General features: G+C 46.5%; 1 long non-coding RNA gene across 1 annotated transcript; it reads right to left on the bottom strand.

Moving 5' to 3' along the window:
* Nucleotides 1-1,000: 1,000 nt before the first annotated feature.
* On the bottom strand, nucleotides 1,001-3,257 carry LOC147121820 (uncharacterized). The gene is made up of 2 exons (XR_015075411.1): nucleotides 2,883-3,257; nucleotides 1,001-1,702 (listed from the first exon to the last, which is right to left on the bottom strand). It is a non-coding gene; the product is annotated as an uncharacterized LOC147121820 (long non-coding RNA).
* Nucleotides 3,258-15,350: the final 12,093 nt, after the last annotated feature.

Below are 15,350 nucleotides of genomic sequence, written 5' to 3'. Positions count from 1 at the left end.
TGATTCTGAACTGCAGCGATATAAGGCTTTATTTCGCTGATTGTTACAGTGAAATAGTGCACACGGTACATATTAATCAATATACAGTCAGAGTGGATAGAAGGATTTCTCATTTTATGCATTGTACCTGCTGGGCTGACAGTAACTCTAAGTTGAAGCACTGGTCTTTCAGTGTTTGCTTGCTTGTTGACAGATTTAATCCATTTGCTGTTTGGCCTCCCAGTGTCGAAAGCTCTCATCTTCCACTCCCAATAGATTCAACCAAGACAGGCACACGGCATTTTGATGTTTGTTAATTCCTGATGAGTTCTTTCTTCTGACATTTATGATTTGAATAATTTGCTATACAGAGGCTAGTTCCCTTCCCTTATAGTTGATTCCACCATGTAACACGGGGAGAAAAAGGCAACAGAAAACTTTCAACAAGTTTGCAAAGAAACTCCAGAATTTATCAGTGAAACCACTTAAAGCTCCTAATCGCTTCTTGTCACAGGTGTAAAGTGAGGGAGAAACCGTCCCTATGCTCCTCCTCTTTGGTCACCTGATGTGCGGGGGGGTGGGTGAGTAGGTCAGGAGGCCTCCTGGTGGGTCTGCCCCTGGGTCTGGCAAAAGTCACCATCCGCAAGTCCGGGATGTATAAAATCGATAGAGTGGTGGGGGCAGGAGGGTGTCCTCCGACCATTTGCCCCTCTGCGGTGCCCACCTGTTTAATTCAAGCGTTGCAGGACCAGTGGGCACCACTGGACATAGCTTGTTGATCGTCTAAACAGAATAATATTTTAAACTCGCACGCAATTTTAGTCTGTTGTGAGCTAATTGTTTTAGTGGTACCCTCCTGGTAAAAGGGAGCACTTGTCTGAAATTGGTGGCTTTATTGTGGCAAACACCACTAATTGGTTCAGGCAAAATAGAGAGGAGAGAAACAGTACTGACTAACAGTAAACAGTACTGGACCTGAACACTGATATACCTATCAATTCGTCCAATAAAAAGCGACGAGTTAGGAACGTAACTAAAGGTTTTTATTGACTAAATAACAGAGCCCACCCTCGTGGGTGATCGGGTCCAACAAGGAGGAATACCAGCCAGTCGACTACCTTTATACCTGGGCAGGTAGGTGGAGCCATGGGCGGAGTCGGAGGTGGTCAGCCCAGGTATAACAGCGCGACAAGAGGCGACCTCGTATCGTGATACAACAGTGATAACGGTGATAACAATACAACAGTGATAACTATAGTGTAACGATAAAAGTGGTTTACCACATTCACCCCTTGTTTAGATTTGAGTCCGGCGGGGTGAAGTGTACTACCAGTTCTGGTATGTCAGTCTGTCCGGAGGCCTCGTAAGCCTCTCCGATCGTCGCAGCGGCGGTGCTGCATTATCCGGTGTTAGTGCTGGTGTCTGCGTGGTCGGCGAAGGCTCGTGGGGTTCCGGCATGCCGTCTACCTGGGCTGGAATTGGGGGGGTGGTGGGGGGGGGTAAAGGTGGTGTCTCCGGAGTGCCCGAGGGTGCGAGGTCTCGTAAGGAGACAGTGTCCTCCCGCCCGTCTGGGTAAGCCACGTAGGCGTACTGGGGGTTGGCGTGCAGGAGGTTCACCCTCTCGACCAGGGGGTCTGTTTTATGGGCCCTCACGTGCTTTCGCAGCAAGACGGGCCCCGGAGAGGTCAGCCAGGTTGGTAGAGTGGTTCCCGTAGTCGACTTCCTGGGGAAAACAAACATTCGTTCATGGGGGGTGGCGTTAACGGCAGTGCAAAGTAGTGACCGGATGGAGTGCAGCGCTGTCGGGAGGACTTCCTGCCAGCGGGAGGTTGGGAGGCCCTTAGACTTTAAGGCTAAGAGGACGGCCTTCCATACCGTCGCGTTCTCTCTTTCCACCTGGCCGTTCCCTCGGGGGTTGTAGCTGGTGGTCCTACTTGCTGCAATACCTCTCGCTAGTAGGAACTGACGGAGTTCCTCGCTCATGAAAGAGGAGCCCCGGTCACTATGTATATAGTTTGGGAACCCGAACAAGGCGAAGAGGTCGTTCAGGCATTTAATGACCGTGGTACTGGTCATGTCTGGGCAGGGGAAGGCAAAGGGGAAACGGGAGTACTCATCAACAATGTTGACCTCTCCGGGGCCCGTCTTGCTGGTAACGATAAAAGTGGTTTACCACAAACACGTAATCCAGGCTGACATTCCAGTGCAGTGCTGAGGGAGTGCTGCGCTTTCAGCGGTGTCGTCTTCCGCATGAGACATTAAACCGAGGCCCTGTCTGCCCTCTCAGGTGGATGTAAAAGATCTGATGGCACTATTTCAAAGGGAGAGTTCTTCCCTGTGCCCTGGCCGACATTTATCCCTCAACCAACATCACTAAAGCAAATTATCTCATTGCTGTTTGTGGGAGCTTGCTGTGCGCAAATTGGCTGCAGCATTTCCTACGTAACAACAGTGACTACACCTCAAAAATACTTCATTGGCTGTAAAGATCTGAGAGTGTGAAAGGCGCTATAGAAATGTAATTCTTTCTTTATCCTTTCTATTAACATTTATCGGCAGCATCATAGGGTTACAAACGGAGCTGCCATATTGGAAGAAGGAGCTGGTGCGGACCAGTGCCATCTGCTCCACACAGGCTTGATAATCTTACTTTCTCCTGAAAATCTTTTTCTCGTTAGGATCCAGACGGAGTATCTGTAAAAAACTGCGAAGCAGTGTAATTAACAGGGAATGTTGTGTGAGAAGACTTCCCATTTTCCATCACCGAATCATTTTGTGTTGCACTGGAGATAACTTTCATGTAACATACACCATGTTCAAAATAAACATCTTGGGGGAGAAATTCCCCATCTTTGCGCCTCCCATGGGGGGCACTAATGGGGCGCAAAGGACATTTCACTCACCGCGCCTCCCGCCAAATTCCGCGGGAGGTTAGCTGTGGCACGACCGGGTTGCTCCCCGATCTCATGCGCCCGGAGATCATGACGTCATCTCCTGGCGCTTCATCCCGGTAGTGCCCCGGCACAAAAATTTCCCTTCGCCCCCTGCAGCAGCGCCGGGCGATGGCAGCGACTGCTGCAGGAGACGCGAGCAGGGCGGCCGGCTGCTAGCGGAGCAGAAGTTAAAGGTGAGGCGGCCTGGCACCGGACGCGGGGTCCGTGCCGCGATTGGTCATCTTGGCACTCTGCTTGAGTGCCGGGCTGTTCGTGCGGCATCCCCTGCTTCCCGGTGGTCCAGGTAAGTTTTTTAAAAATCTGCAGAGTTCGCAGCATGGAGCCCTTCCCTTTGATTCAGGGAAGAGCCCCTGCAATGCGGCAGCGCCACGCTTGGCCACTCATGGCGCTGCTGAGCACATCACCCCGGGTCATGAACTTCCCATCCTCTTGCGCTCCAAGAAGGAAGTGGCGCTCTTGATTTAGTGCTCCACTTCCCTCTTGGAGCAAAAAATGGGAATTTCAGAGAGGCTGGAAGAGGTTAGCACCTGGCGCTAACTTTTCCAGCTTTTCTGATTTAGCGCCGCAAACGGGGCTCAAGGGGAATTTCTCTCCCTTTCTCTCTGCTTTGGGAAAGAAAGTTGCATATGAGCCCCAATTTATAGTGGGGCATGTGGCAGGGTCAATGACAGGTTTCTCGAATAATCTGTCCCAAAATGGCTCTCTTTTATCCTGTCGGTCGTGCCTTAATTGACATATTAATGCAACATTTTCCAAATACATAAAAAATTATTTATCCTAACCATAAAACCATTATTTATCATAACCTCAGGGGGACAGGCTCGGGGGACTGAATAGCCTATTCCTACATTCCTATAAAACTTCCAAACATGCAAAAATGCTCTTTTCACACAATAGCAGTAATACGAATATTGAGACCTTTGATAGTGTAAAATCCTCAGCACGGACTAGAACTCTATAATGTGGAAGGTCTCAGTAATCTCACATCTTCGTATTATATGCAAAGGTCATCTTTTGCATGATACATTTCAGAAAATGAATAGTTATGGAATCCTTAGTTTGTGACTATAGGTGTGATGGGAAACAAAATTTCAGGGTGCATTAAATTATGAACATGTTGGTATATTTCTAAGAACAAATATTTTTCTGTTCTGTTCTGCAGGCATTGCAGTTCTTGGCTGGTCTAAATGCTGCACAAGGTAGAAGGTATTAGTTATGATGGATGACCCAGCAAGCTACTGCTTCATTTGCACTCAAACATTTTGAGACGGATTTTGAGGAAAACCTTTTCAGCCCAGTTTAACGCTGAATGACTGCCTAACATCACATTTTCCATCTGGTAGAAAAGAAACGGAATTTACCAATAACAGACTGATTTGTCTCTTAATCTCTAGCACTTTAACAGTAACTGAGCCCACTGACCTGCCTTCTTGGCACAGATTCCGCTGAGCGATGCAGATAGAAAATGGGAGAGGACAAGACATTAAAAAACACCCCATTAAAACAAAGCTTTTTTTATCTGTCCCAGATCTGATCCCCATCCCTGCCAGTGACTGGCCTGGTACATCAGCAATACTCCTGACATCGATCATGCAAGAGGGACGTGTTTTACCCACATACGGTAACTCATTCCAACCACACTGACAATGACTCAGCAGGCAGGTGCAATAATCCATCCTAACACTATCATCACATCCCATAATCGGTCCTGAGGATCGTCCGCCACCCAAGTCGCACAGCACTTGCAATCACCGCTACACTGCACTATACCAAGACTATAGCAATGTAATGTGATCTGTCAGAATTATGGTGCCATACGTTTAGTACAGTAGGGAAGATCAACATACCTTATGAGTGCAATGGATTTTGGACATCTCAGTGTACCAACATTTACTGTAAAATCTCTAGATTACTACATTACAACAGTGACTACACTTCAAAAGTACTTCATTGGCTGTAAAGCGCTTTGGGACGTCCTGAAGTCATGCAAGGCACTATAGGCGCAAGTTCTTTCTTTCATTCTTTAGACGTCACATTTGAAAATTATAAAGCCAGTATCTAGGGTCAAGGGCCTTAAAACTGAACACTGCCTGTTTCACATCTGATTAATAGGAAGCGATGATAAAGAGACCAAACAAGTGTTGGTTTATCATGGTAAGATCCTGCACATATTACAAAAGAACTTCAACATATTAAACCCTTACACATTTGGAGGGGCCCTAACAGAGGATTGGCAAAAATCAGACAGTCTTTGGTGCCATCAATAGTTTATGTTGCTTATGGCAAGTATATAGGAGGGATGACACATTACTTTTAACACAAATAATACTAACAGTGTTGGATCATTTGTAGTACTGCGAAAATTCACCTGGAGTTGCATAATTTTCAGAATTTCAGCAATGTGCATTACAAAGTCTTTCTGACCCTAGGACTAATGAGCTACTTTGACCCATCATTCCCAAAACGCATCACAGTCTGATGGATAATCCCCTCCTCAGACTGCAATCTTGATGGATCCACTGCTTTGATAAACTCTATATCAACAATGCTACATCCACAGTCAGGACCAAGCCAAGTCCCAGCACCAAACCACGACTTATCGTCTGAAAGACAAACTAATTGGAATTAAAATGCACATACCTTTTGTTCAGAACACTGCATGAAATCTAGCATCTGTTAACACAGTAACTTGTTAGAAGAAAAATAATAGAACTGTCCATCATTGAAAGACCTTGATTAACTACCATGAAACAGCATCTTGCAAAATGCTTTTAACAGGCCCCCTAACCACAGGGGACTGAAGTGGTGGCGTTTTTCAGAAAAATTAAATGGAAGTTCCTGGGAGGTCTCTTATTTTAATGTATTCCCAGATTTGCCAAGCCTCACTATAAGTGACAGTCACTCATTTTGGTTTTAAAATGTAAATTATTTTCATGCATCTCAATCTTAAAAACAAAAACACAGCTTTCTGGGTGAAGATTTTATATAGGAGCAGGACTAGGGTGTTCAGCCTCTCGAGCCTGCTCCGCCATTCAGTTAGATCATGGGTGATCTGTACCTCGCCCACCTTGTTCCATATCCCTTGATATCCTTACCCAACAAAAATCCATCATCTCAGTCTTAAAAATTCAATTGACCCAGCATCCCCAGCCTTTTGGGGGAACAATTTCCACATTTCTACTATCCTTTGCATGAAAAAATTCTTCTTGATTTCACTCTTAAATGGCCTTACTCTAATTTTCAGATTGTGCCCCCTTGTTCTGGATTCCCCCACCAAAGGAAATAGTTTCTCTGTATCTACCCCATCGAGTTCCTTTATCATTTTAAACAACTCGATTAGATAACCATTCAAACTTCTAACCTCAAGGGAATAAAAGCCAAGTTTATTCAACTCAATCTCATGATTCAGCCATTTAAGCTACGGTATCTTTCTGGTGAATCCTCGCTGCACTCCCTCCTAGGCCAATATATCTTTCCTAAGGTTTGGGGTCCAGAACTGAACACAGTACTCCAGATTGGGTTGGAACAAGGCTCTGTACAACTGAAGCATCACTTCCTCAGTTTTGAATTCCAAACCCCTTGAGATAAAGGCCAACATTCCATTAGTCCTTTTTGGTTATTTTCTGTACATGTGCACTAACTTTTAGTGATCAATGTACATATGGATACATAAACCCCTTTGCTCCTCCACGGTTCCTAGTCTATCACCATTAAGAAAATATTCTGATTTGTCTTTCTCAGATCCAAGGTGACGACCTCACACTTCCCCACATTAAACTCCATCTGCCACTCTCTTGCCCACTCACCTTTGTACTACAGACCAATTAGCCTAACATCAGTAGTAGGGAAAATGCTAGAGTCTATTATAAAGGATGTGATAACAGGACACTTAGAAAATATCAACGGGATTAGACAAAGTCAACATGGATTTATGAAAGGGGAATCGTGTTTAGCAAACCTACTGGGGTTTTTTGAGGATGTAACTGGTAGAATAGACAAGGGAGAACCAATGGATGTGGTGTATTTGGACTTTCAGAAGGCCTTTGATAAAGTCCCACATAAGAGGTTAGTGTGCAAAATTAAAGCACATGGGATTGGGGTAATATACTGGCATGGATTGAAAATTGGTTAACAGACAGGAAACAGAGAGTAGGAATAAATGGGTCTTTTCGGGGTGGCAGGCAGTGACTAGTGGGGTACCGCAGGGATCGGTGCCAGTTATTATCAATATATATCAATGATTTGGATGAGAGAACCAAATGTAATATTTCCAAGTTTGCTGACAACATGAAACTAGGTGGTATTGAGAGTTGTGAGGAGGATGCAAAGAGGCTTCAAGGCGATGTAGACAAGTCGAGTGAGTGGGCAAATACATGGCAGATGCAGTATAACGTGGATAAATGTGGTTATCCACATTGGTAGGAAAAACAGAAAGGCAGAGTATTATTTAAATGGTGATAGATTGGGAAATGTTGATGTACAAAGGGACTTGGGTGTCCTTGTATACCAGTCACTGAAAGCAAACATGCAGGTGCTGTGAGGGTGCTGGTTAGTTCCCTCAGTAACCCCTAGATGGCACCTTCACTTGTTTGTTTCCTTTTGCTAATTGTTACTTGTTTACTTAACTGCCTTTTTATCAGGTTCATTGGTTTCACCTGATTTTGCTTGTATTTAAGTTCTGTGGTTTCTTCCCTCTGTGCTCAGTCTTGACAAGCCGTTGGCCTAGTGGTAGCTTGTCTTGAGCTCCTATGTTTGTAACTGTTTACCTGTGTGATTCTAGTAAAGTACTTTTATTTAAGACTGCATACCTGCTTCTCGCCTTGTCTGTCTGCACTTGGGTCCAGAACCAGCCTCACCCTGACAGGTGCAGCAAGCAGTTAAGAAGGCAAATGGTATGTTAGCTTTCATTGCAAGAGGATTTGAGTACATGAGCAAGGATGTCTTACTACAGTTATACATGGCCTTGGTGAGACCACACCTGGAGTACTGTGTGCAGTTTTGGTCTCCTTACCTAAGAAAGGATATACTTGCCATAGAGGGAGTGCAGCGAAGGTTCACCAGACTGATCCCTGGGATGGCAGGACTGATGTATGAGGAGAGATTGGGTTGACTAGGCCTGGATTCACTAGAGTTTAGAAGAATGAGAGGGGATCTCATTGAAACATATAAAATTCTGACAGGGCTAGACAGACTGGATGCAGGGAGAATGTTTCACCTGGCTCAGGGGGGGGGGTCTAGAACAAGGGGTCACAGTCTCAGGATACCGGGTAGAACATTTAGGTCTGAGATGAGGAGAAATTTCTTCTCAGAGGGTGGTGAACCTGTGGAATTCTCTACCACAGAAGGCTGTAGAGGCCAAATCACTGAATATATTTAAGAAGGAGATAGATAGCTTTCTAGATGCAAAAGGCATCAAGGGGTATGGGGAGAGAGCGGGAATATGGTATTGAGACAGAGGATCAGCCATGATCATATCGAATAGCAGAGCAGACTCGAAGGGCTGAATGGCCTACTCCTGCTCCTATTTTTCTATGTTTCTATATACAGGAAACTTTGTTATATCCGGCACCGACGGGACCGAGCTGTTGCCGATCTATCAAAACTGCCGGACATACCAGCGTTAATGTTGAAGCATACGGAGATTTGCAGCTCCGTATCTGGCAACAAACACTGTTGCTTAGCAACAGCTTCTAAACAGTCGGCTGTACCTTAGAAGCATCTCTGTAGCTTAGCAACAGCTTCAGAGAGACTTTGCAGAGCCTGACTGTTTGAAAAAAAAGCCACGAGAAGAAAAAAAAACTAATAAAACGGCTCCTGATTTCTGCCAGTAGATCAAGGTTTCCGGACATACAACCTTCGGATAAACCAAAGTTTCCTGTAACTTCCTGCTTCTCTATTCCTTCTTCCAAGTCAGTAATATACATGGTAAAAATGCTGAGGCCCTTGTACAGATCCCTGGAGAATACCACTTGTTGAATCCCGCTAATCAGAAAACGCTCCCTTTATCGCTACTCTCTGTCTCCTACCTCCCAACCAATTACCAACTCATGTCACAAGATGACCTCCAATTCCATGCACTCTCATTTTTGCTAATAATCTCTTGAGCAGAAACATATCAAATGCCTTCTAGATGTCTATATAAGATAATAACCATAGCCACTCCCCTATCCACCACGATAGTACCGTCCTTAAAAAATTCAACCCGATTAGTCAGACATGACCTGCCCTTCACAAATCCAGACTGAATCTCTTTGATTAGCTGATATTTGTGCAAGTCCTCAGTCCCTGACTCTGATAATAGATTCTAGTAACTTCCCCACAATTGATGTTCAACTGTAGTTACCTGATTTCTCCTTCCCTCCCTTCTTATTTTCTCTGTGAACCATGTTTAATTAAATTAATTTTGTCACACAGGGGTCTCAGCCAACTATGGGCATCCACCCCCAGTAAAACTCAAAATAATGCAGAAAATCGGCATACAATCACTGGATCAGTTTAATTTAAGCATAGTACATTGCGATATAATTTGCTTTATTATTAATGCAGTGCGTAAACATCCCATGGGTCTATTTATTCATGCATTTTATTAGTCCTTTGTGTTGGAATGGCCAAGGGCCAGTTGTACCGCTAGGCTTGAGTTGATTAGCTTCACATCACTGTGCTTGCAGGTTTCTCTGTGCTGTCTAACATGTCTGGTTCACCAGACTGATTCCTGGGATGGGGGGATTGTCCTATGAGGAGAGATTGAGTAGACTAGGCCTATATTCTCTAGAGTTTAGAAGAATGAGGGGTGATCTCATTGAAACATACAAAATTCTTACAGGGCTTGACAGAGTAGATGCAGGGTGGATGTTTCCCCTGGCTGGGGAGCCTAGAACCAGGGGTCACAGCCTCAGAATAAGGGGTTGGCCATTTAGGACTGAGATGAGGAGAAATTTCTTCACTCAGAGGGTGGTGAATCTTTGGAATTCTCTACCACAGAGGGCTGTGGAGGCTCAGTCGTTGAGTATATTCAAGACAGAGATCGATAGATTTTTGGGTATTAAGGGAATCAAGGGATATGGGGATAGTGCAGTAGAGTTGAGGTCGAAGATCAGCCATGATCTTATTGAATGGCGGAGCAGGCTCGAGGGGCTGAATGGCCTACTCCTGCTCCTATTTCTTATGTTCTTATGTCAGAAGTGTGATTGAGAAGAATTTTATTCATTCTTGTCTGAGTCAATGCACAGAGCCTCCAGGTTCAACACAATTGAATTGGACATGTCTGCTATTGGCTGAGCATTAATGACACTGCTGTGGGACATGTGGGAGAAAGAAAGAAAGAAAGAAAGAAAGAAAGATGCTTCATGGCAAATCAATAATTTTTTGAAGTGCAGTCACTGTTGTAATGTAGGCAACTGCAAAAGCCAATTTGCACACAGCAAGGTCCCACATACAGCAAAATGAGATTAATGTTCAGTTAATCTGTTTTTTTCAGTGGTGTTGGTTGAAGAAGGAATATTGGACAGGACACCGGGGAGAACTCCCTGCTCTCAGTTTAATGTCTCATGACATCTCCAGCAATGTAGCATCTGCTCAGTACTGCACTGTAATGTCAGTCTTTGGACCCCATAGTATTTTGGATGACCCCCCACCCCTAAATCTGAATCCATGGAGCATCTGCCATGTAGAATTCTTTTGCAATGTAGGTGAGCCTCGCTTGGCATTAGCTATAGGGATGCTAATTAAGAGCTCCTTGCAGTAAATTTTCCTCACTTTATTTTGAACTATAGTTGCCACTCTTGTGTGCAAAATATAAAATCTCCACAAGCTTTCAAACACACCAAAGAAAATATGCACTGCAGAAAACTAATAAACCTCACTTCCTTGATGTGCAGGCTCAGGAAACCTTTCCCATGCAAATGCAGATCTCTTTACAGGATATGAATTTGTTTGTCAGCTGCTGCCTGGAACTCAAAGCAATGTTTGAATACATATACCAGTTTCATCTGCAATCAATTTGAATCTCGCTCCTCTATTTTTTACTAGCATCACGCAATGTAATTTCAACCCCACATATAAAGCAGTGGAGGCCACTCAGTTAATGACTGCATGCCATGGAAAATCCCTCACAATACAACAGCAAATCAACAGAGATATCCCTATACCTACTGAAAGCATTTTAAATAGTTATAATGAGGTTCAGAAAGCAGTCACAGGTTTTTAGAGTAAAATTAAATGAGTATAATTCGTAAAAATTATAATTAGTATAATTAGTATTAGCATTGTTTCAGTGGTAGCACTCTCACCTCTGAGTCAGAAGGTTGTGGGTTCAAGTCCCACTCCAAGGACTTGAGCACAAAAATCTAGGCTGACACTCCAGTGCAGTACTGAGGGAGGTGCCGTCTTTTAGATGAGACATTAAACCGAGGCCCCGTCTGCCCTCTCAGGGGGATGTAAAAGATCCCATTGTAGATATTCGGGTTTACCGATGTAGGTATTGGACGAATTCCTACTTAATAATCGAGTTTGACTCCAGGAGAACAATCAAAAAGGTTTTTAATGCAGGAACAGAGGAATTCTAACAGGTTGCAGAGCTAGGTACAGGAGAGCCATAAAATAGGTCTTCACCAGACGGAGATGCCACGAGGACTGAGTAGGCAGTCCCGTGGATTGCGTGATGACGTCATCGCGTTTTTCCCGTGCTTGGGTAGTCACGTGACTTGCGTGATGACGTCATCGCGTTTGCCCGCGCTTGGGACAGTCACGTGATGTGCGACGTGACGTCATCGCGTTAACCCGTGTCATCGCATTTGCCCGCGCTCCCAAAGGAGGAAAACCCCGCACCGGCTACATCGTTACGTTAAAGGGAATTATGTACGGTAAGGAAGGGACACTCGGTGGTACCGCTACGTGCGCCCCCCCAGAATTCGCTTTAATGGACGTCGAATGGTGAGGTGGTCTGACGAGCCTGTCCCAACGACTCCTGTAGTCTCGAGACGGAGACTGCTGGGTGGTTGGCGGTCTGGCGGGCGGTTGTACTTGGGTTGGCGTAACGATGATGGGTGGCTGGTGGTCAGGCAGACGACCGTACCAGGTGTGCCGTAACGACGATGGGTGGCTGATAGTCAGGCGGGCGGTCGTGCTGTCTCGATGTGGCGGGCGAGGTCGAAATATGTGGTCCGGTAGACGGGGTCTTGAGCAGATCCCGATGCGTGTAAGGGTGAATAAAACGTATTCAGCCCTGTGAAGGACCGTGGAAGCGTGTGACCTCTGTAGCCCGTGGCTCGAAACGGGCGCCGGGGCGAAACAGCTGGCCGCGTCATAGTGACTGGCAGGTTGGGCAGACGCGGACCATGGCGCTGTCATTGTTGGAAGAAGGTCCCCAGTCTGACGAAATCTGCAGGAACGCCGAACTGGTGATCCAGGAGGAAAAAAATGTGGGTCTGGGCAGGTCGGTGAACTCGCCGACAGGCGAGCGAACTCTCCGGCAGTCGGGAACGCATGGAACGGTGCATGCCGTAGTGCTGCTACGGTAACACAGAAGAGAGTGAACCGTTGCTGCGTTGATCAGTGATCGGTGATGACAGCAATTTTCGCGTGGCCGATCGTGGCCATGGGATGCCCGTTGGACCCGTCCTCGATGGTCGCAGCGTCAGTAGATGTTTGCTTTTGTTGAGGGGAAAACTGTAGAGAGGGCGGCAATGCTTCTAGTTGTTGTTGATTTCGGTAGGGGGAAAAACTGCCGGGAGGGAGGCAACGCTCCGCCGTCGCGCTGAAAAGCATGGTAGAAAAGACCGACCAGCAGGCTGTCGGGCTGGTGCGGCGTCGGCGGGGGATGGGTCCTCGTGGTTTGCGAGGGGCGAATCTTCGTGGGTTGCGAGGGATGGGTCCTTGTGGTTCGCGAGGGAGGAATCCTCGTGGTTTGCAAGGGAGGAATCCTCGTGGATTGCGAGGGGCGAGTCCTCGTGGGTTGCGAGGCGTGGTTTGCGAGGACCGAGTCCTCGTGGCCTCTCCGCCGGGGCGCGCTCCGATCCTGTGAACCCGAAAACGTGCTGCACCTGCGCTGTGGGGATTTTATACTTGCTGTTCCGCCGTGGGGTTGTCGAAGAGGCTGACGCTTCGAAAGTCGGTAGAGCTGTTGAAAACGGAGACCGTATCCAGGCACGTGGTCTGCGCCGTATCGATGTTGCACAGGGTGAACGGGGCTTCTACCTTTATAAAGCACAAGGGCGACTGTTGCTCCCAGTGTTGCGGTAGCTGAGCGAAACGGCTGTAGCTTCCATGCGTGCTTCTTTCGTGAAAAACGTTCACGAAAAATCGGAGTCCGGCTGTGCTGCTTTCGTGAAAAACATTCACGAAAAACGGGGTCGCCAATGTAGGTATTGATGAGCTACCGTCCTCACATCGTTGGTCACCAATTGTAGGTATTCGGGTTTACTGATGTAGGTATTGGATGAAATCCTACTTAATAATCGAGTTCGACTCCAGGAGAACAATCAAAAAGGTTTTTAATGCAGGAACAGAGGAATTCTAACAGGTTGCAGAGCTAGGTACAGGAGAGCCATAAAATAGGTTTTCACCAGACGGAGACGCCACGAGGACTGAGTAGGCAGTCCCGTGGATTGTGTGATGACGTCATCGCATTCTTCCCGCGCTTGGGTAGTCACGTGACTTGCGTGATGACGTCATCGTGTTTGCCCATGCTTGGGACGGTCACGTGATGTGCGACGTGACATCATCGCGTTAACCCGCGTCATCGCGTTCGCCCGCGCTCCCAAAGGAGGAAAGCCCCGCACCGGCTACATCGTTACGTTAAAGGGAATTATGTACGGTAAGTAAGGGACACTCGGTGGTACTGCTACACCATGGCACTATTTCAAAGAAGAGCAGGGGCATTCTCCCCGGTCTCCTGGCCAATATTTATCCCTCAACCAACATCACTAAAACAGAGTATCTGGTCATTATAACATTGCTGTTTGTGGGACCTTGCTGTGCGCAAATTGGCTGCTGCGTTTCCTACATTACAACAATGACAACACTTCAAAAATACTTCATTGGCTGAAAGCGCTTTGGGACAGCCTGAGATCATGACAGGCACTATATAAATGCAAGTCTTTCTTCTTTTTAAATCTATTTAACTTCATGGTAAGAAGTTGCCAATCAGGAAAAGGAACGAGTTGTTTTTAATATTAAAGTTCCTTGGGTGATGATTTAAATCTGAGTCCATTTCACTTTTGAGTCTCACTGAATTTGCATCGAGTTTTTACTGCTACAGTTTTTGTGATGAATAATTTAATAATAATCAGGGCAAATTCTCGCAGAATCCTCCATGTTGGATTGACTACTGTGCAGGCTTGTTAACTCCAGGACATCAGGATGCAGCATATTTTGTTGTACAGTCTGTGTCAGGAACACTGCCTCGTTCAGAGACAATACAAGTATGATTCATGACTGCTGGACAGACCACTGCCTAATCCGCTCTGTCATCTCCATCAATGTAGCCCCAAAACAGCGGTGGCAACAGAAACAATGCCGCAGGAAAATTAATGCTAGAGTGCTCAAAGGCCCCGCTAAGAAAGCTCTATTCAGCCTGTGCCTCACAAACAACCTGACGACTCCCAGTGATGCAGAGACACAGAGTGCCCACAGCATCTGGTCTGCACTCAAGGCCTCCATAATCAGCACCTGTAAAGAGACGCTCAGCCACGCGACCAGGAAACACCAAGACTGGTTCGACGAGAATGACCAGGAGCCGCAAGCGCAAGGCATTTCTGATCTGGAAACAGCAACAGAACACGAGAGCAAGAAAGCGGCTCTACAGAAGCCTGAAGCCGAGGTCCAACAAAAAACTTGCGACCTAAAGAACAGATGGTGGGTGGAGAAAGCACACGAGATCCAGCAGCTAGCCGACAACCACGACATGCGTGGATTCTTTAGCGCAGTCAAGGCCATCTACGGCCCAAGCACCCAAGGCCCTACCCCACTGCGGGCCAAGAACGGAGAGGTACTCATCAAGGACAGGGAAGCAGTCAGTGCCCTCTGGAAAGAGCACTTCGAAGATCTCCTTAACCACGACTCTGTCTTCAACACGAATGTCCTCAACTCCATCCTGCAGCATGCTACCTGCCACCATCTCAGCACAATCCCAGCCCGGCATAAGGTTGAAAAGGCCATCCGATAACTGAAGAACAACAAGGCCTCAGGAGCAGATGGAATCCCCGCCGAGGCACTAAAGCATGGCGGCGAAGCACTACTGGCACGAATTCATGAACTCATTTCTCTTATCTGGAAGAAGGAGAGCATGCCAGGGGATCTCAGAGTCGCGGTAATTGTGACCATCTTCAAGAAAGGTGACAAGTCCGATTGCGGTAATTACAGAGGAGTTCCCTGCTATCTGCCACAGGGAAAGTCATCGCAAGAATCCTCCTCAATTGC

Source organism: Somniosus microcephalus, chromosome 3 (genome assembly GCF_052327205.1).
Source record: "Somniosus microcephalus isolate GS21.2 chromosome 3, FLI_Smic_1.0, whole genome shotgun sequence".
Lineage (NCBI taxonomy): Eukaryota > Metazoa > Chordata > Chondrichthyes > Squaliformes > Somniosidae > Somniosus > Somniosus microcephalus.
The sequence above is the reverse complement of the archived record's forward strand: the minus strand, read 5'-3'. Positions and strand labels throughout refer to the sequence as shown.